The sequence below is a fragment of the Peromyscus maniculatus genome, chromosome 2 (genome assembly GCF_049852395.1).
Source record: "Peromyscus maniculatus bairdii isolate BWxNUB_F1_BW_parent chromosome 2, HU_Pman_BW_mat_3.1, whole genome shotgun sequence".
Lineage (NCBI taxonomy): Eukaryota > Metazoa > Chordata > Mammalia > Rodentia > Cricetidae > Peromyscus > Peromyscus maniculatus.
The window spans coordinates 3,702,967-3,723,680 of NC_134853.1; the positions used below are offsets into that span (position 1 = coordinate 3,702,967).

Consider the following 20,714-nt stretch of genomic DNA (forward strand, 5'->3'; position numbering starts at 1 on the left):
ACCCCTCCACCCTTCACCACATCGTCTTCTTCCCACTCACCGCCTGTCAAATGTGATTGTTTTTTGAAAGCTCCATTTGGATGCTTTCTCTCATGTCTATAGTTTTCTTCCCATACATCTAACTCTTCCAGTTCTCTACTCTGTGTGTGTTTTCTTATTGATAAAATATGACAGTCTTTCGCAGTGTATTTTAAAATACAGATCACAATCTATTACTGAGTTATGAAATCAATTTAGGAATTCTGACCAGTATTAAAAAGGCCTGAAATAGATCCGGCATGGTGGCACATGCCTTTAATCCCAGCACTCAGGAGGCAGAGACAGGCTGGATCTCTGTGAGTTCAAGGCCAGCCTAGTCTACAGAGTGAGTTCCAGGATAGGCTTCAAAGCTACACAGAGAAACCCTGTCTCGAAAAACAAATATAAAACAAAAAACAACAACAAAGCAAAACAAACAAACAAACAAACAAACAAACAAAAAGCCTGAATTAAATAGACCAAAGTAAAAAAAAAACAAAATTTGCTATGTATAAAAAAAACAAATATATAGCCTGGCGGCCATGGCAAACACCTTAAATCCCAGCACTCGGGAGGCAGAGCCAGGCAGATCTCTGTGAGTTCGAGGCCAGCCTGGGCTACAGAGTGAGATCCAGAACAGGCACCAAAACTACACACACACACACACACACACACACACATATGTATATATAATCAATCTTGGGGGTAGAGAGATGGCTCAGACGTTAAGAGCACTGACTGCTCTTCCAGAGGTCCTGAGTTCAATTCCCTACAATCACATGGTGGCTCACAACCATCTGTAATGAAATCTGGTTCCTCTTCTGGCCTACATGCAGGCAGAACACCGTATATGTAATAAATAAATCTTTAAAAATGTAAGCTCTGGGCCGGGCGGTGGTGGCGCACGCCTTTAATCCCAGCACTCGGGAGGCAGAGGCAGGCGGATCTCCGTGAGTTCGAGGCCAGCCTGGTCTCCAAAGTGAGTTCCAGGAAAGGCGCAAAGCTACACAGAGAAACCCTGTCTCGAAAAACCAAAGAAAAAAAAAAAAAAAAAAAAAAAAGTAAGCTCTGTTAGATCCCAAAATCTAGGGTCTCAAGTGGGTGCCCTTGACTCCAGTCCAGTTGATGCAACAGCACAAGGTGTTTATTGAAGCGACTGTACAGACAGGCTACTCTTGTCCTGAGAGCAAGAGACGTGTCTTATTGCAGCCCCATGGGGACTTTTAAAGGAAAAACCCACAAAAGCCGTAAGATTACAATTCCCATACAATTTCGTTTCACAAGATCATGGTCTGATCACAGAGTGGGTACAGTCACATCCGCATGTACATTCTTCCTGAAACCTCAAGGTGGGTATCAGGGTGGGAGTGGAGTTTACACAAAGGTCACGGTGGTCCTTCCTGGAACACCTGCAACTATCCCAGTCACAGTTGAGCACATTTCTTAACAGAAATCTTTTTACATTGTTACATTGTTACAGGGGTGGTTGAATAATGATTGAGTCAGCTTGCCCTTGGAACTAGATTTTTAGTTTCTCATTTCCTGGGGCTTGGGGGTGTAAGCCTGAAGGGTTAGGGTCTTTCAGCTCATTTCATGGTGATTTCATCTAGGGCTGTTTCATTGTATAAAGTGTGATTCCTTGTGTTGCTTGCATCACTGTGGGTCTTAATCAGTTGAGAAACACTTGTGGACTAGTGTGGACCAGTGTGGACCAGTGTGGACCAGCTCTTCGGATTACTGCTCATCACTGAGCCTGTCCACTGCATCCCATAGCTAGGGAGCCACTCCATTCATTCTAAGTGCTGGTTTTCTTTGAACTTGTATCTAAGTCTTTCTAAACACAGTTCTAGACATTCTGTACCATCCTCCACATGGTCAAGTCCAGCAGCTTGAAGTCTTTCAGGTCTGTTTCTCCCTAGAAAGCTTCCTCTGGGAATATCGTCTTCCAGGTCCTATCTGTGTGCTCTCCTGTTGTCGTCCTGGAAACGCTCAGCTTCTTACCCGGGCTCCTTTGGCTCCTCCTGTTATTCCGGGTCGGGCACACAGTCTGAAAGCTTCCTCAAAAAGTATGCGTGGAAAGTAATGCTTTTTGTATGTTAATGCTGGGGATAAAGTCCAGGCTTCATTGATGCTGGGCAAGTATCTACTGCTGAGGTTTAGCCCTGGCTTTTTGGCCATAGGTTATCTGAACATGCCTATCTCCTCTCTTCTGGTTTCAGAACTCTAGTTGAAAGAAATTTCCCTCAACTTTAGAGTCATTGCTCAGTTGTTTTCTACTTCTCACTGTTGCTACTAAGAGATCATACCATTTTTATTTCTCAACTTTTGCATGTGACCACTTTCTTCCTCTGTGGAAACTTTAAAGATGCCTTTGTACTTTCTATTCTGAACTTTTACACTGAGATTTTTCTGTCTTATGATGAAGAGCATTTCTTTGCCATTATGCTAGAATCCATGTTGTTCTCTTCTTGGAAATTTTTGACAATTTTGTGCTTACCATTTGATTAATTTACTAGAGAAATGGCTTTCTTTCTGTAGTTCATGTTAGAAGTTTTGAATTAGTCCTGTAATTTTTCCTTACCGTGTTTTTTCCCCCTTTGTCCATCTCTTGGTATTTTTGTTCTGTTTCTTGCAAGACTTCCTCACCTTTACCTTCCATATTTTTTTCTTCAATTCCATTATTAGTTTCTAAGAGCTGTTATTCTCTGTACTCTTTATTCTCTGTACTTCTTTCTTATTTCATTTGTGAAGTCTCTTGTTCTTGTTTTATGAAGGTATCTTGTATTTCTGTTAAGAACACTTCATGAGTTTGTATGCCATCCTTGTGCAGGACCATGCTAATCCTCTCTGTATGATTCCAATTCTAGTGCATGTGCTACTGAAATAAGCCCAGCCTTTTTGGTTTTTAAGAAAGAAACTTTGGGGGACTGGGAAGATAACTCAATAGTCACGTGCTTGCTGCTCATGAGGACCTGAGTTCAGATCCCTAGCTCGCAGGTGAAAAGGGCCACGGTGGTTCACCTTGTTATCCTGGTGCTAGGGAAGGGAAGCAAGCCTGGGCTTGGTGACCGGCAGCTTAGCCTACTCCTTGAGCCCTAGGTCCTAGAGGTAGACCAGGCCTCAAAAAACAAGATGATAGCCCCTGAGAAACAATACCAGAGATGTACACACACACACACACACACACACACACACACACACACACACACACACGTACTTGTACACACAAACAACTCTTAGTGTCTTCTAGCATTGTTTCTCATTCATGTTTTGGGCTCCCGGTCATCAGGGGGAGGAGGGATTGGAAAGGCTGTGCCTCCTGGGGAAACTGAAACTGTGGTTGAGTCAACAGAATTGAGAGGCCTGTGGTAACTGGAAGTTGATTAACTGTAGATGCTTATTGCACTAAAAATGCCCTGAAAAATCCACAGTGGTAGAGATGTAAGGAGATGAATGACATAAATCATTTGGGAATTGATTTAGAGAAAAACTCATTTTTTCTTGTGCACAGGTAAATGGATTGCTTTTCCGTGTAGTTAGCAAACTCAGAAATATAATCAAAGTTATTTCAAAGTCTACCTAACCCCCTTTTTTACATACATACAACTATATTTGTGAATAAATCTTTTAAAATAAAAAAAATAGATTTGTTGATTTTATTTTTTGTGTGTGAGAGTGTTTGTTTGAGTGTATGTGTGCACCACCAGCATCCCTGGTACCCACAAAGGTCAGAGAAGGTGTCGGATCCACTGAAACTGTAGTTATGAATGGGTGTACGCCACTGTATGGGTACTGGGAATGGAACCCAAGTCCTCTGAAAGACCAGTAAGTGCTTTTATTGCCGAACCACTGCAGTCCTGCAATGTCTTCTATTTTTATCGTCGTCGTTTGTTTATTTCATTTGTTGTTAGTTGGTTTTCCTCAAATGCCCAGATGATACACTTAGGAATTAGGGTCTAAAAGAATGCACTGAAACATTAGTAAAGGTTTTGTGTTTCTGGATGGTCCCATGCTGTAGTCAGTTTCATGCTATTGCAACAGAATAATGGAGACTGGTTAATACATAAAGTAGAGAAATGTATCAGTCACAGTTCTGGAGTCTCACAGCCGCTGCTGTCCACCGAGTGCCTGGTCTCTGCTTCTAAGATGGTGCCTTGAATGCTGCATCCTCTGGAGGATAGGGACAGTTTTAGAAACAGTTTAAGCTTTGTGTGTTGAGACAGAGTTTCACTGTGTAGCCCTGGCTCTCCTGGAATGCGCCCTGTAGACAAGGCTGGCCTCAAACTCAGTGAGATCTGATTGCCTCTGCCGCCCAAGTGCTGAGATTAAAGGCACATGACGCCATGCCCAGCTATCTATCATCTGTCTATCTGTCTGTCTGTCTGTCTATCACCTATCTATCTATCATCTATCTATGTATCTATGTATCTATCATCTATCTATCTATTATCTATCTGTCTATCTGTCTATCATCTATCTATGTATCTATGTATCTATCATCTATCTATGTATCTATGTATCTATCTATCTATCTATCTATCTATCTATCTATCTATCTATTATCTATCTATCTATCATCTATTTATCTATCTATTTATCAACTATCTATCTATCTATCTATCATCTATCTATCTATCTATATATATATATATATATATATATATATATATCATCTATCTATCTATCTATCATCTATCTATCTCTCTATCTCTCTATCATCTATCTATCTATCTATCTACCTATCTATCTATCTATCTATCTATCTATCTATCTATCTATCTATTTGAGACAGGCTCTTTCCACATAGCCCAGGTTGGCCTGCATGGTCTTCTGCCTCCATCTCCCAAGCTCTGGAGTTTATAAGTGTGTACCACCAGCATGGCCAGCAGTATTTTTTCTTTTTGCCAGTGCTGGGGACTGAGGCCAGGCCTTCGCAGGTGCTAAGCAAGGGCTCTGCCAGCGAGCTATAGCTCCAGTTCTAGAACTTTTCCTCACTGGCAGAAGAGTGGAAGGGGGTGAGCAACTCAAGATTTCACCTCTGCCCTGTACCTTTCTTAGTTGCCCATCAACTTCCTGTCTCAAATGGCATAGCTTTGTGTCTTTGTGTATATGTGCTGTGTGACTTATAAAAAATTATTATTGTTATTATTTCATTTTAAGTGTATGGGTGTTTGTCTGCATATATGTCTGTGCATCACATGCATGCCTGGTGCCTGCAGAAGCCAGAAATGGGCATCGGATCCTTTGAAACCGGAGTTACAGATGGTTGTGAGCTGCCATGTGGGTGCTGGGAATTAACCTGGGTTCCCTGGCAGAGCAGCCAGTGAACTGGCTCTCCAGCCCATGACTTTTGGAGGAGTTCATTTCTGCTCATCCCAGATAGAGAGGGCATGACAGACCAAAATGCTCTGCACATGTTCAACTTGGCACATCGGTGAGTTCACTGGTGTTGGTTATGGAAGCACAGACAACGTGCAGTCCAGCATATGGCTGACGAGGCCCTTCTCCCCGGCAGCTGCTTAGGCCTTGGGTGTCCAGGGGAGCGGAGAGGCCTCCTTAGCTTTCCTCTCTCTCTCCCTGGGAATGTTAGGAGGCCCAGTGTCAGGAGGTTCTTGAGTGTGATCACAGCCACTCCGGTCCTGGAAGGCACAGCTACTCAGCATTGTGTCCCCTGTTTGGAGAGGAGTTCTGAAAGCAGGAAAGAATGGAAACATCTTTGTGGTGACGTTTCAAAGAAGAAGTTCCTCCTTAAACTTTCAGCGGACAAGTTTCCACATAGAGGGCTCAAAAAAAAAAAAAAAAAAAAAAAAAAAGGAGGGAAGGTGGGAAGGCTGAGATCAGATTAACCGACATCGATGTTTACAAAGAAGAAGTCTTTGTGGGTATTCACTGGTCTGCCAAAGAGCATATAGAAAGTCTCACATAGATGTAAGTTCCAGGACAGCCACGTTTGTTTTTGCCCCTGTCATTTTAGATGGGGACAGGCCAGTGCTCGTTGGTCCCATGGCTAAGTCACAAACTGGGAGCTATGAGATCGGGGTGGGCTCCGCTTGAAGCGCGCTGAATGTGGCGTTGTGTGTATTTTGAGTTCTCATGATATTAAGGTGTGATGCCTGTTTTAAAAATACTGTTTTCCTAACCCCATTTAATTTTTTTTCCTTTTTGAGCATATGACCACAGTTTTCCATCTCAATAACGTCTATAAAACCTCGGACAGAGGTACTACTTACAAACAAGAGACGATCTTTGTGTGAACAGCGTCAGTTCTTAGTGCATAGCAGAGCACCTGTTATAGAAAGGCAGGTCTAGACTTGGGAGAAGCAAGAGCTGACAAGAGAGTGTGTTAGGGAGAAATTACAGTGTGTGATCGTCTTCATGTTCTTACGCATGCCTGTTTAACATGCAGCTAAAACATTCCTTCATGTCTTAAAACTTCAGCCACTTAGAAACTTATCTTTAATGTTTAGATTTTTATTAAAAGTGAATATAAGACAGACATGGTGGCATAGACCTGTAATCTCAATAGTGGAGAGACTGAGGTAGGATAGGAAATTCTAGGCCAGTCTAGGCTCCATATCAAGGCCCTGCCTTCAGCACAGCACACAGCACACAGACAGGACACACAGTGTGCCTTCAGCACAGCACACAGACAGGACACACAGTGTGCCTTCAGTACATCACACATCACACAGACAGGACACACAGTGTGCCTTCAGCACAGCACACATCACACAGACAGGACACACAGTGTGCCTTCAGCACATCACACAGCACACAGACAGGACACACAGTGTGCCTTCAGCACAGCACACAGACGGGACACACAGTGTGCCTTCAGTACATCACACATCACACAGACAGGACACACAGTGTGCCTTCAGTACATCACACATCACACAGACAGGACACACAGTGTGCCTTCAGCACATCACACAGCTCACAGACAGGACACTAGCCTCTGTGTTGGTCAGGTCTGGGCTCTGTTCCTAAACTGGGTTTACTTGCTAATGACATGAGTTTGAACAAATTACCTAAAGATTCGCTTTCTGCATCTGACTGAGTGCATGAGGATCTCCTCAGAGAACCTGAGGAGGTATGGCCTCCATGGTCCTCGGCACCAGTCTTGGCTCTTCCTTATAAAATACCAAACACAATGCCCCTTTTTTCGGATGTAGTATATTCTGGTGCGTCACAGCTACCTGTACAGTCAGGCATGGTAGCTCACACCTGTAAGCCCTGCACCTGGAAGACTAATGCAGGAGGAGAGTAGTGAGTTCAAGGCCAGCCAGAGCTAAAAAGTGGACTTTGTCTCAAAGAACAATTAAAAAACAAACAAACAAACAACTAATAAAAAAAAAAGGTATATGATCCAAAACTAAAACATAGTGAGTCTTAGAAAATTTAATTTGGAAATCGTTTTGGTAAATTTGAAAAATGCAGCCACTGAACTAATGCTTGCCTATGCTGAGGGATTTCTAAAGAATTGATCCATGTCTGTTTTGAATTGGCAACTTGCAAAAACACAGTGAGTTACTGGAGGGAAATTCCAAATTCCTGAAATCTTTGTTTGCTAAGGTACTCAGACTCTGGGTATCACTGAGGGGAATTTTTAAATATGTCAAGGTTTGATGGATTCTTCCTGCGTATGGTAATGTATTGTCGATATGCCTGCTCATCCTGGACAGTGTGTTTTCCCTGCCCTTACTGCGGCCATGTCTGGATGCAGGGACTTGCTTCCTGCTCACTCCCTGGCAGGGGCGGGACCCATAGGAGCAGCCCAGTGGCACTCTCCCTGGCGTCCCCCCATCAGCACTGATACTGAGATCAATAAGCTCTGACATGCAGAAGGAGCGTGCTCATCAATTTTAATTTTGAAAATTGTCTGTGTACCGTTGTCATCCATTTGTCTGGATTGCGTTACAGAGACAGGAGACTCATCAATTTGAAACATGTCATGTCAATGTTGGCCATCAGGGACTCCGGATTCTCCATTAAATTATTTCTTGAGAAACTCTCTAGACATTCTAATTGTCCCTACAGAAGAAGGGTGAGGAACGTAGGACGGATGGAAGACACAGTTCATTTTCTATTATTCAGGAAGTAATTCTCTTGTACGCTTTTGCAGACCACCACCTTTGGTTACCATATGGCAACATAGACAAAATTTGATTTATTTCATGATGGAAAAATTATTATTCATTTCTTGCATTTGGAACACTGTTATTCTGAACTGTACTGGTAAATATTATGTAATTCTGTTGCTATATGGGTCTTTTTCTTTTTTAAAGTGTGTGTGTGTGTGTGTGTGTGTGTGTGTGTGTGTGTGAATGCCATGAGTGTGGGTGCCCAAGGAGACAGAAGAGTGTTGGATCCCTTGGAAACAGAATTACAGGCTTTCACCAAACAGCCTGCTTGAGTGCTGGGAACTTCGTGCTCTGGAAGAAGAGGAAGTGCTCGTAAACCCGGAGCCATCTCTCCTGCTTCTTCTATGGATGCATGTTTTATTCAACTAAAAATCCCCACTTACACTTTTTAAGAGAAAAGGTTTAATATATAGTGGGCTTAGATTTGTATTGTTTAAAATGTGCTTTGTTGTTGTTTTGTTTTTTAGGCAGGGTCTTACTAAGTAGCCCTGACTGTCCTGGGACTCACTTTGTAGGCCAGGTTAGCCTTGAACTCACAGAGATTCACCTGCCTCTGCCCCTTTGGGTGTTGAGGTTAAAGGGTGCACCACCACACCCAGTTGTTTAAAATTTATTTCAAGTTCACTCTTTAAAAACTCTTATAAGCAAAAACATGATGAACATTCACAGCAAATGTACACTGTACAAAGAATAATAAATACTCCTCTACCCACAGCCTGAGATACAGAACATGGCCGATATAGAATCCCCATATGCCTGTGACCAGTTAAGGGTTTCAGCTTAACAACTGGCCTAGCAATTTCACTATTATGTTCACCAAGGGATAAGTATCAGAAGTCAGTAGACTTTACTAGTCAAAACCAGTAATAATGCAACTGTACCTAAAGAAAAGAATAACAAGGTTGGTAGTGCACAAGTGTCACACACACACACACACACACACACACACACACACACATAAACCTTGAGTAATCTTTGATTATCAAATATTGTGACATATACTGTGAGGTTCTATGAGTACCAAGTGTCCAGTAGATTTGGCCATACGGAGAGCACTGTGCCATGTTCCAGCAGGGTAGACATTGATGACATTGTCAAAGAATGGGTGATGGAGATGGCAGAGAAGTCCGCTGGGATGGACCATCTCTTCACCGAATATACAGTTTAGTGACTACCCACCTAAGACTACAGGAAATTTTCTGGGACTCTGGTCTTTGGATATTAGAAATTATTATTCAGTCCTGAACAGGCCAGGGTAATTAGGCACGTATGTATGAGACACTGCATTAGGCCCTGAGGATGTAAAGGAAATAGATATGCAGAGGTGATTAGAAGACAGTGTAGGTGTCCTGTTTGCTTTTGGTTGCTGTGACAAGCCACTCTTGACCAAAAGCAACTTGGGGAGGAAAGGGCTTATTTTATCTTACACTCCTGGGTCACAGTCCATCACTGAGGAAGTCAGGACAAGAAGTCAAGGCAGGAATCTGGAGGCAGGAACCATGGAGGAATAGTTTCCTGCCCTGCTCTCTGGTTCATGCTCAGCTGGCTTTCTTACAGAGCCCAGGCCCACCCGTGTAGGGATGGTGCTGCCCGCCATGGTCTGGGGCCTCCCATCCACGATCAGTCTCTCACAGACATGAGCACAGGCCAGTCTGACTGAGGCAATTCTTTCAGTTCGGTTCCCTCTTTCCCGGGTAGATCTATGATGTGTCGAGTTGACAATAAAAACTAACCCACAGTATGGTGGAAGTAACTTAGGGGCCATTGGGGACCTCTGGGTGGAAGGTGGTCGGGGAGAAGGCTTTGGGAGAAGGTGAGACTTGAAATCAAACTGTGGGCATGGGGGTGGGCAGAGCAGCTCAGGCGGAAACGAGGGGCTGACTGTGGTTTTGGAGGAGCGCGGTAGCCTCTTTTCAGAAGGCAGAGAGGAAGTACCCTTCCTTCTAAAGCCAGGTGTCTGCACCACAGCCGTGTGGGCATGTGGCCTCTCTGAAGTTGGGGTGTTGCTGGGGGAGATCGTGGAGGAAGGGGGTGTAGGGAGTTGGAGAAGTGTGAGAAAACCACAGTTTTTGAGACAATCAAATGAGATCTAAACAAAAGAAAAGATCTGAAAACTGGGAGGCATTAAACATAGAGCTGACGCTGGATGCTTCCTTCGGCTCAGTTGCTAAGTATATCATAGACATTTTATTTAATTCTCACAGCCATTACAAATACAGGTACGATTATTCTCCTCTATGCCCATAAACCTGAAGCTCAAATCAGTTAAAATTCACCCAAGAATACAAAGCTCCTAAGAGATGGAAGGCAGAATTCCATGGATCCTAGAATTCTGTAGGCTCCTCTCTCTTTCCCTCTGCGTTTAATACATTTCTATGTGACCTTATGTCATGTTCACTGTCACCTTTTATAACATTATTATCCTCAAGCGGAGGGACTTTAACCATGAAGAATCCTTACCCAAGCTCACCGGGCAGCCAAGATTATGGTTAGACAAGTTCAAGGGGAGAGTTACTAGGAGAGACACTGCAGGATGCTCCCTGCTTTCCTCAGGGGAAGGGAAGGAGCGGGGAGGGAGGAGGGGGAGGGAGGAGGGGGAGGAAGGAAGCAGGAAGGGAATGAGAAGGAAGGGGGAGGGAGGGATGAGAGAGAGGAAAGTGCACAGTTTGCCCCTCTGTCTCAAAAACAAACATTCTAGCCATCCACTTGTATTCTGAACACAAATCCACTTTCCCCTTAAAAACATGGCTGTCGCTTCTGAGGTCCTAACAAGTCCCAAGGTTCTTTACTTATTTTTATAGTACTGGGAATTGAACTTAGGACCTCACTCGTGCTAGGCTTGAGTGCTTCACTAGTGAACTATGTCCCCAGGCCACCTTTCTCTTAAAGAAACAGAATGCTTCACAAAGTTCTGTGTCGTCATTGTTGAGCAGGGGCCATGCACATCCTCTCTAGGGTCCCACCGTAGTCGATGTGCGGCTGAAGCAAGCACTTCTTTCACTGTTTTTGAGGCAGCATTCACTAAATTTTAGCCCCAGGCAGGCCTTGAACTTTCAGTTCTCCTGACTTAATCTCCTGAAATGCATAGCTCAGAAGAGCAGGGATTGTAACCACGTGGTCCTTCTCTATTATGGTTGTCTTTAATGTCCACTTGCCTCAAAGGAGAATCACCTGAGTAAGGAGCCACGCCTGACCTGTCCTGATTGTCTGAATTGATGGTGGGGCTGTTGGTGGCACCTTCTAGTAGCAGTCCAGGTAAAAAGGGGGTGGTAGAGGAAGATGACTCCCCTTTTGCTGGCTTGGCTGATTCTCCCTGTGGCTCCTGTGGCTGCTGCTTCCTCCACTGCTACCAGAACCAGAGTGTCCAGGCTTCCATCAGGAAATAGGGATCAGTGGTCCCTCGGGAACCTTCCAGACTCCCAGCAGCAGGTTGGGACTGCTGAGACATCCAGTCTTGTGGGCTCCGCCACCACCTGGTGTTGGCCCTCCCCAGTGAGAGCGGGCTACTGTAGGACTTCTCCCTCTGCCTCAAGGACCGAGCTGGCCTGTCAGGCGCTCAGCCCCCAGTGGGAGTCAGCTGGTGTTGCTGTATACAGTTTGTCATCCTGCGGGTTCCCTTCCTCTAGAGATCCCCGACTGACACACTCTCTGACGAGGCTGGTCCATTTGTCTTCTTTCACTGATTATAGGCATCTGTGGTTCTCAAACATTTCAGTCTCACAGACCCAAAGAACGTATATTTACATGAGTTATTTTTAAGTACATCAGAAATTAAAACTACGTAGAAATTAAAAATACTAGGCCAGCAAGATGGCCCATCCGGGAGAGGTGGTTGCCACCAAACCTTACAGCTTGAGTTCAGTCCCGGAGACTCCTCTTGCCTCCACATGAGAGCACACAGCACACATACAGATAGATGTAATAAAAATAGGAATATTTCCTAGAAGCCAAAAATACTTAGGTTAAAAACTTGCTCAGTTGTATATTCCCAGGATTTGCTATCCCACTACAGAGACACTTTCTCCTCCATGTTCATTGCTGTTCTAGACATATTGGCCAGAAATGGGAACAGCTGAGATCTGCAGCAACTGATGAACGGATAATGAAAATGTGGCACCCAGTTATTTGGCTGTTAGGAAAAATGAATTATGAAATTTGCAGGTAAATGGATGTGGAACTAGAAACAACCAGCCTGAGTGAGGTTACCCAGACCCACAAAGGCAAACGTTGCATGCTTTCTCTTTTGTGTGGATGTTCGCTTTTAAGCTTTAGGTGTGTGTAGCCACAGAGGTTAGGTAACAGTAAGAGAGCAGGGGGAGGGGAGTCTTCCAAGGAAGGGGAAGTAGATTAATGTCGTGGAGAAGGGGAGACAGTGGGGGGCCGGGGGGAGGGTGAAGGACAGACTGTGAAAGGGACAGCTAACAGGTTTTCCTTTTGTCTTATTGGTCTTTCGCTTCTTCATTTTGATTTCTGTTTTTGTGGGTCGTGTGTGTGTGTGTGTGTGTGTGTGTGTGTGTGTGTGTGTGTGTGTTCTTAATGTGTTTTGTTTGTTTTAAAGAGAGAAAGAATGAAAAAACATAAAATTGGGTAGTTAGGGAGAATATGGAAGGAATTGAGGGAGAGGAAAAACATGATCAAAATATATTGTCTGAAAAAAAAAATCTTTTCATTAAAAAAGTATTGAAAAACTGGGCGGTGGCGGTGCACGCCTTTAATCCCAGCACTCAGGAGGCAGAGCCAGGCGGATCTCTGTGAGTTTCAGGCCAGCCTGGTTTACAATGTGAGTTCCGGGACAGACACCAAAACTACACAGAGAAACCCTGTCTCAAAAGAGCGGGGGGAGTGTTGAAAGATAAGAACTCTACAAAAAGGAAAAATGTCTCAAAGAAATTAGTGGTTAGCATTAACATTTGCAAATACCTTTAATATCTGTTTATTAGTTACTACTGAATCCTTCTTGATTTTGTATTTACAGTTCTACAGTGTGTCGTTTTGACTGGGTGGTATAAAAGCAGATCGTACTTCAAAAGATGTAGAATTGGAAAGGCAGAGATATTTTAAAGGCCTTTAATAAAATTGTAGCTCTTATCCCAAAGTGTGGTGAGTGGTAGGCTTTTGTTGTTGATGTTATTGTTGTTTTAATTTGGTTTTTTAATATTTTTGGTTGTTAGCCTAGCCTTTAACGGCTGAGCCATCTCTCCAGCCCTTAATTTGGTTTTTTAAAAGATTTATTTTTATGTGTAAGTGTGGGTGCTCTAAGTAAGGAGGCCAGAAGAGTAAGTTAGATCCCCTGGATATGTAATTACAGCTGGGCACCAAACTTGGGTCCTTTGGAAAAGCAGCAAGTGCCCCTAACCACTGAGCCATCTCTTCAGCCCCATTATTTGATTTTTTGAGACAGAGTTTTGTTATGTGAGTCCAACTTACTATGTAGCCAAGCTAGTTTTGAATTTCCTGCCTCTGTTCCCAAATGCTAGGATTACAGATGCCTAGCTAGTAAATGGTATTTTCTTAAAATTAGAAGCAACAGCCAGGTGGTGGTGGCACACACATTTAATACCAGCACTTGGGAGGCAAAGACAAACGGATCTCTGAATTTGAGGCCAGCCTAGCCTGGTCTACAGAAAGAGTTCCAGGACAGCTATGGCTACACAGAGAAACCCTATTTAAAACAAAACAAAAACAGACAAGTAGAAGCAACATAAGTGATTGAGTTTACTATATTCTGTTTTAGTTATTGTTCTATTGCTATGAAGAGACACCATGGCCAAGACAGTAAAGAACGCTTCACTGGGAGCTTCCTTACAGTTTCAGAGTTAGTCCACGAATATCCTGGCGGGCAGTGTGGCGGCAGACAGGCAGGCCTGTTGCTGGAGTTCACATCCTGATCCACAGGCAGGAGGTAGAAAGAGAGTGAGACAGGGCCTGTCCTGGGCTTTTGAAACCTCAAAGCCTATTCCCAGTGACACACCTCCTCCACCACCACCACACCTCCTAATCCTTCCCAAACAGATCCACTGACTGGGGATCAAATATTCAAATATGAGACGAGGAGGCCGTTCTCATTCAAACCACCAACACGTGTGCACAGATCTGTTCAGTCTTGAGGTCACTTGTAGAGTTCAGAGGTTGACATTAAGAGACCTTTTCCTCAATTGCTTCCTCTCCCCCTCCCCACTGAATCTGGAGCTCATTGCTACAGCGAGGCTGCCAGCCGGCCAGCTTCTGGGATCTTCCTGTGTCTGGGGTCATAGGTGCCATGTGACCCTTTGCGTGGATTCTGAGGAGCTGGACTCAGGTTGCATGGTAAACACTGTGCGCACAGACCCATCTCCCTGTCCCCGCTCTCTTACAGGTCTGCAGACTGAGGAAGTCTGAACTCAAGGTACACGCTGGTTCTCTCCAACAGCTGGGGATGGTCCGTTCGCTTTTCCAGTCTAGTGTTTGTCTGCCTCTGTCTCCACATGGCCTTTCCTCTGTGTTCTCTGCTTCTCCTTTTCTCCCTGTAAGGATACCTGTCACGAGATGTAAAGCTCCCTTAGAGAGTCTGGGGCCGCCTCACTTGCGGATCCCTTTGAGGGCCACCATCCAGCCTAGTAAGTCACTTGTATTTTGAATGGATTTTGATGTCTGTGTGGTCTCATAATTCCACACATTAGTCATTTGGAAAGTATTATTAGTTCATTGATTTGTGCAGATCTTTCTAATGTTGATTCATTTCATTGAAAAACATTTTCAAATCCACTGAGTTAATATCACTGAATGTATCAGCTAACTTCTCTTGGTGGGGTGTAGGAAGTAGACAGGATCATGGTGGCAAAAAACAGATTTTCCAAAACATTAAGTTTTGCTTGAAAGCCTGAGGATTATCTGCCATCGCCAACAAACACATTATTTTCCTTGATGTGACAGCTTCATTTGTTCATTTTCAAGAAAATATTTGCTAAATTCTAGTTGGCAAATGCTGTCTTCTGCCAGTCATCCTTTCAAGTGAACACAGGGTGTTACGCTGTGGTCGTTAGCTCAGCTTGCCCACAGTCACGTGAGGGCTTTTCATGCAGTCGTGTGACTTTAGTGTTTAGCAGAAGTATTTTCTGTGTATGCCCTATTTTGTCATACAGAATACTAAAAATAAGGTTAAAAAATTAATGATTAACTCTGCTCTATCAGCAACTTTGTTTCCTTTCCTCCCTCCCTCCCTCCCTCCCTTTCGTTTTTAAGATAGTGGTGCTAAGGATTGAAATCAGGGCCTCATATCCATCAGGCAAGTGCTTAGCTCCTGAACTTTAGGCCTAATACCTACCTTTAAAAAATGTTTATTTCATTTTTAATGGTGTGCGTGTGTGCGTGTGTGTGCGTGTGCATGTGTGTGTGTGTGCGCGTGTGTGTGTGTGTGTGTGTGTGTGTGTGTGTGTTATCTGTATGTCTGTGTGTGTCCGAGTTCGCATGCCCGCTCGAACTTGCTTGCTTGCTTGTGAGCATGTGCACATGAGTTCATGTGTTGCTGGAGGCCACAAGAAGGTATCAGATCCCCTTGGAGCTGGAGATGAAGGTTATGGGAAGCCACCGGACCTGAGGATCTGAGTGCTGGGAACTGAACTTGGATAGTATGTGCTCTGAACTGCTGACCATCTCTCGCCCGGCGTCTGCCCTTTTTACGGTGGATGCGGCCAGGAGTGTGCTGGCTGCTCACTCAGCCGTACCATTGCCTTGACTCTTGCAGGGGACCAGTAATTCTCACCACTGTGCTTTTACCATCAGCGCAGATGAGACACAGGGCAGGGGGCAAACAACATCCCAGAATTACCAAATCTTAGAACTACTAAAAGAAAGACTTTCAGGCTCCCTGAAGAGATCTCAGGGCCTTCCAGAAGTTTGTGACTATGTTTTGAAATTGCTTAGTGTTGCAGTGGTTGGTTTAGAACGAAATCGTGTGTTGTTTATTTTATTTTTTACGACTATGTGTGTTTTTCTGTCACAAACAGGGCTGCTGTCTTAGAAATAAAGTCGAGACTCAGATCTGGTGGCTAATGATTGTAATCCTAGCGCTTGGGAGGCTGAGGCGGAGGATTGCTGAGGGATTAAGTCCTGTTCCAACTACAGAGTGAGACCCTGGATATTGTTTTGTTTTAAGGAAAAGCAACTAAGATCTATGCATATTTCCAAAAATTTAAAAGAAGAGCTTGACATAGGTAGGCTTGAAAAGAAAAGCATCAGTGTCCTGTCTTATTGTCCCTCTGAGCAGGGTTTTAACACAAAATACTTTTGATTGCAGAAAAACCTCAAACATATGAAACGTAGTCTGGAGAATATAATTAACCTCTGTAAACTTACGGTGCTGTTAACGGTGATCCAAATAGAGCTGCTTCTGATTTCAGCCAGTTACCCTCCCCACTCCCTGCTCCGTACACGCGTCATTTTCAAACTAATCCAGACGTTAGTTGTTTTCACCCATGTTTAAGCATCATCTGTATATTCTAGACTCTTAAAGAAATAGTACCACATTTAGAAAGTCATTTATTCTTAGTGTCACTGGATAGATATCCAGTCATGTTCAGATGTCTCCAACTGCCTCATATTTTATGAGTTTTTTTAGTCTAATCACTGGCCAAATAAAACCAGATAATACAAGCAATAGCTCCTTGTAAGTCTTTTACTTTTATTCACTGCCTTTCTTTTCTCTTTACAATTTGCGTAATGAAGAAACAGGATCATTTGACCCCAATTTCCCACCAACTGTTTCTGCTCGTATCCCTGTGCCATTTACCTTTGCTTGTGACCCTGTTTCCTATTAAACGGCAGATAAATCTAGAGACAGAATGAGATTTAGGTTCAAATATTTTGGAAAGAGTATTTATAATTGATGTTTTATCCGATTAGGAAGCAGAGATGTTCAGTCAGCCGTCCGTTTATAATGTTAGTAGCCACTGGTGATCACTATGTACACACAATAATTCCGAAATTAATTTAATAGAAAGGGGCCTTTTGGGGTGGCTGTGATTGGGCCGAGGGCCTCACGTATCCTAAGCAATGCTTGACCACTGGATTCTGCCCAGCCTGTCTCTCCTTCACTAGCTGCAGTTCTTTTATGAACGCAAACTCTCTTGATGACACTTTCTTCATGCGGCTACCTTGGGCTGCACTTCTGACCAGAAAGGCAGAATGGATGCTTGGTTCCACTTTTTTTTTTTTCAAAAAGTTTTCAAAAACCAGTATTAGTTCCTTAATACCACTGGAAATTAATTTCTTAATTATTTTCTACATTTCTTAGCATCTTTATAAACTTATGAATGTATTCATTTGTCAGAGACCAGGTCTTGTGTAACCTTGGAGCTGTCTTTGGATTCTTTTTTTTTTTTTTTTTTTTTTTCCATCACAGGCAACTTATTTTGTTCTATTCATTCACAGTTAATACAGAAAATACTTGGAAACATTTCCATATAATATTTGACACAGAAATCATCAAATAGAAGTATACAATGTTGACAGGAGGCAGTACATTTATAATTTATAACCCCAAATGTATTTATAAATTAGAAATGGAAAGATCTACAAATGAAATTATGAAGGTTCACCAAAGTCATTTAATCTGTCAGTTTCTCATTCATTTTTATGTCTTAATAATATTCTATTGTATGAATAAGCCACATTTTACTTCTCTCCAGTATTTGATAGCTATTTGAGTTGTTTTAACTTTTTTACTATTAGCAACACACTGCTGTAAACCTTCATGTACATGTTTCATAGGTGCACATTTTCAGTAGTTTGAGGTTATATTCCTAAGGGTAGAATTGTTGAGTAACAGAGTAACAATGTTTTGCATTTTGACCAACCACCAGACTGTTTTGCCAAAGTGGCACACCATTTTACAATCTCACCAAATCCTTGTTTTTAAGGCTCTGATTTTTGTATAAAAAACATTCAATCATTCTGTCAGACCAAACCAGGAAAAGTAAGCTATAGTTCAGAGCTGTTCTATTCCATTTACTATGCAAAGCCAATCTTGGCGTTTGCAACTCTCAGCCCTTTTGAGTATTCTTGCAGTATTCACCTTTTCCTCCACCACTTTTTTTTCTTCTTTTTTTCTGTTTTATTTCTATCTATTACAAATGTATAAAAAATCCTCCATCAACGCTGCTGATAGCAGCAGAACCTTGAGAAATATACCTTTGGTTTGCCTCAGAAAAGGAACACATATTGTACTGTAAAGTTTATAAAATTGGCGCAAAACATTGTAATAATGTTACAATACCAGTTTTAAGAGTTCAGTGACTAATGGGGAGCCGATGGGATACATGCAGAACTGTGAAAGCGATCTCACTTAGCCAGCTGTACACGTAGACTGTAAATCTACATTCAGATCATTTCTGAACTAAGACTATCATCTCAGTTTATCTGTTGAGGTCAACCAGGAAACCCTAGAATATACCTTGATTTTTGCAAAAAAACAAAATAGGGGGAGGGGTTTCTTCAGCATTTCAGTCCACGAGTAACAGTATCCTAACAGGCAAAGTGTTCTCTCACTGTCAACATAGAATGAACTGCTGCTGGAGGTCAACTTGGGCTTTAATTTGCATTAGCACTTACATACATAGTAGTCCAAGTTGTTGACCTCATGACTTTAAAAAGTAACTCTAAAAAAGTAAAATGGCCCTTCTTGGAAGACTAAAGAAAGATATCCAGCCACAGTTGTAAAAAGTCTCATCAAAACAATATACCCTTTTATGAATTACGCCTCAATTAAAAAAAAAAAAAGTAGCCTCAAATAAGAAGCAGCTCTGAAAAAGAAAATATAACTTAAGATATTTGAAAAAAAAAACAAGGTGAATACAGGTTCAAAAGTAATTAAGATATATTTTCTTAAGGCTATCTAGAATTAGGCTTTAAAGAATTCTACCATTTCAAGTTTACCACTAGTTACTAGATACCTATTTACAAATAAGATGTTCACCTTTTTTGTTCCTTTATCAAGAGAAAAATCTACCTTCAGACTATGAGGGTGGTGATGGGGAGGGACTAGAAAACAAGATTCAAACAATCCCATGCAAATATCACATTTTTCAAATGGAAGAACTCCAAACTGCACTAGAAGTTCCAATCACTAAGACACTTTCCATTGAAATGATTTAAGTACAACTACATGGCACCAAGGTTTAGGCTTAATATAGGCCTGACAACCAAGTCCTTGTTTTCTGGAAGAAAGGCCTCAAAAGTCCCACTCAATTCCATATAACAATACTTCAAAGATCAATTAGGTTTTCCTTTCCTTAATATTTTTGTTTTTGACTTCTAATCCTAAAGACTAGATTAAAATTTAGCTCATTTCCCAGAAGGCATTGCTTCCCTTTGCTCTATGAAAGAGTCCACCAAGACCTCTTCCTCAAAACCATCTAGCCTCCAGCCTCCAGCCTTTGCTTGTGATGCATCCTTCTCAACATCCTGAAAAGGTAATGTAGGTAAAATATGCTCATAAACATTAAAACTAGTTGTTAGAAAGACGTAACTAGCTTTATAATTTAAGTTTTAAAGCATAAATACTTGCAGCTTAATCTGCCCTGACAATGATTGTCGAAGCCTAGAATTCAACATTTACAAATTCTCATTCACACACACAAAACACACTATTATCACACAACTTGTGTCTTGAGAGAATCTTCTGCTTTTTAAATCTTTGGCCTCCCAGTCAATCCCAAATTCAACCAACTTTTCCGAGTTCTGGTAGTTACCTGGACCACTGAGGCATTGCCACAAGACTTCTTCTCTTTTGAAACATCCCTTTTCTCTAGATATTAGGATAGCTACACCAGCTTGTTTCTTCTGTGGTGTATGTTGGTGTGGGATTATCTATTGCTTGATTTTTCATGGATGTGTTTAGCTTCTTTGGGTTGAATTTTCCCTTCTAGTGCTTTTTGTAGGGCTGGGTTTGTAGACAGGTATTGATTAAATCTGGTTTTATCCTGGAATATTTTGTTTACTCCGCCTATGGTGATTAAGAGTTTTGCTGGGTATAATAGTCTTGGTTTAGTAGGGGTTCTTGGTTAAATTGGTGCTATTGGGCTGTTTCTTCAGGGACAGCTGATTTCAGTCGGTGAATTATATACTTACGATTCTCGTGATCTGGTTTGGTGACTGCGTAGCGCCTTCTTCTGTGTTCCCAGGTGACGTTTTGTTCATTTGTCAACTCCTCAGCTGATCTTGTTTCTTCAGATTTCAAACTGTAGGCATCTGAATCCTCTCCCAGATGGGTTTCAGCTGAGCAGGGTAGTCTCACCAACACCTCCAAGTTGTTGGGTTTCACAGGATCAGCAGTTGGGCCCTGGGTTGTCCCCAGACGGAGTGCCCAGACTCGCCCTGGTTCCGACCCACGGAGATAGCCTCTTCCCCAGGTGTTGGGGCTAGAGGCGTCCCTGTTCCAAGCTGTGTCCGCCCCTCTCCATCCCCAGGCCTGTCCACCCCTGCGGCCCGCCGCCACAGGCCCACCTGTGTCCACTTGTCTCCACCGCCGGGCCTGTATGTCCCTGTCAGCTGCCGCTGGGTCTGTCTACCTCTGCG

At 42.8% G+C, this 20,714-nt stretch overlaps 1 protein-coding gene and 1 non-coding gene across 2 annotated transcripts in view; one reads left to right on the top strand and one right to left on the bottom strand.

Moving 5' to 3' along the window:
- Nucleotides 1-20,714, top strand: part of Sgk3 (serum/glucocorticoid regulated kinase family member 3) — a 126,778-nt gene that overhangs the window by 25,569 nt on the left and 80,495 nt on the right. The gene's annotated exons all lie outside the window — the stretch shown is intronic.
- On the bottom strand, nucleotides 2,804-2,909 carry LOC121827702 (U6 spliceosomal RNA). The gene has a single exon (XR_006070017.1). It is a non-coding gene; the product is annotated as a U6 spliceosomal RNA (small nuclear RNA).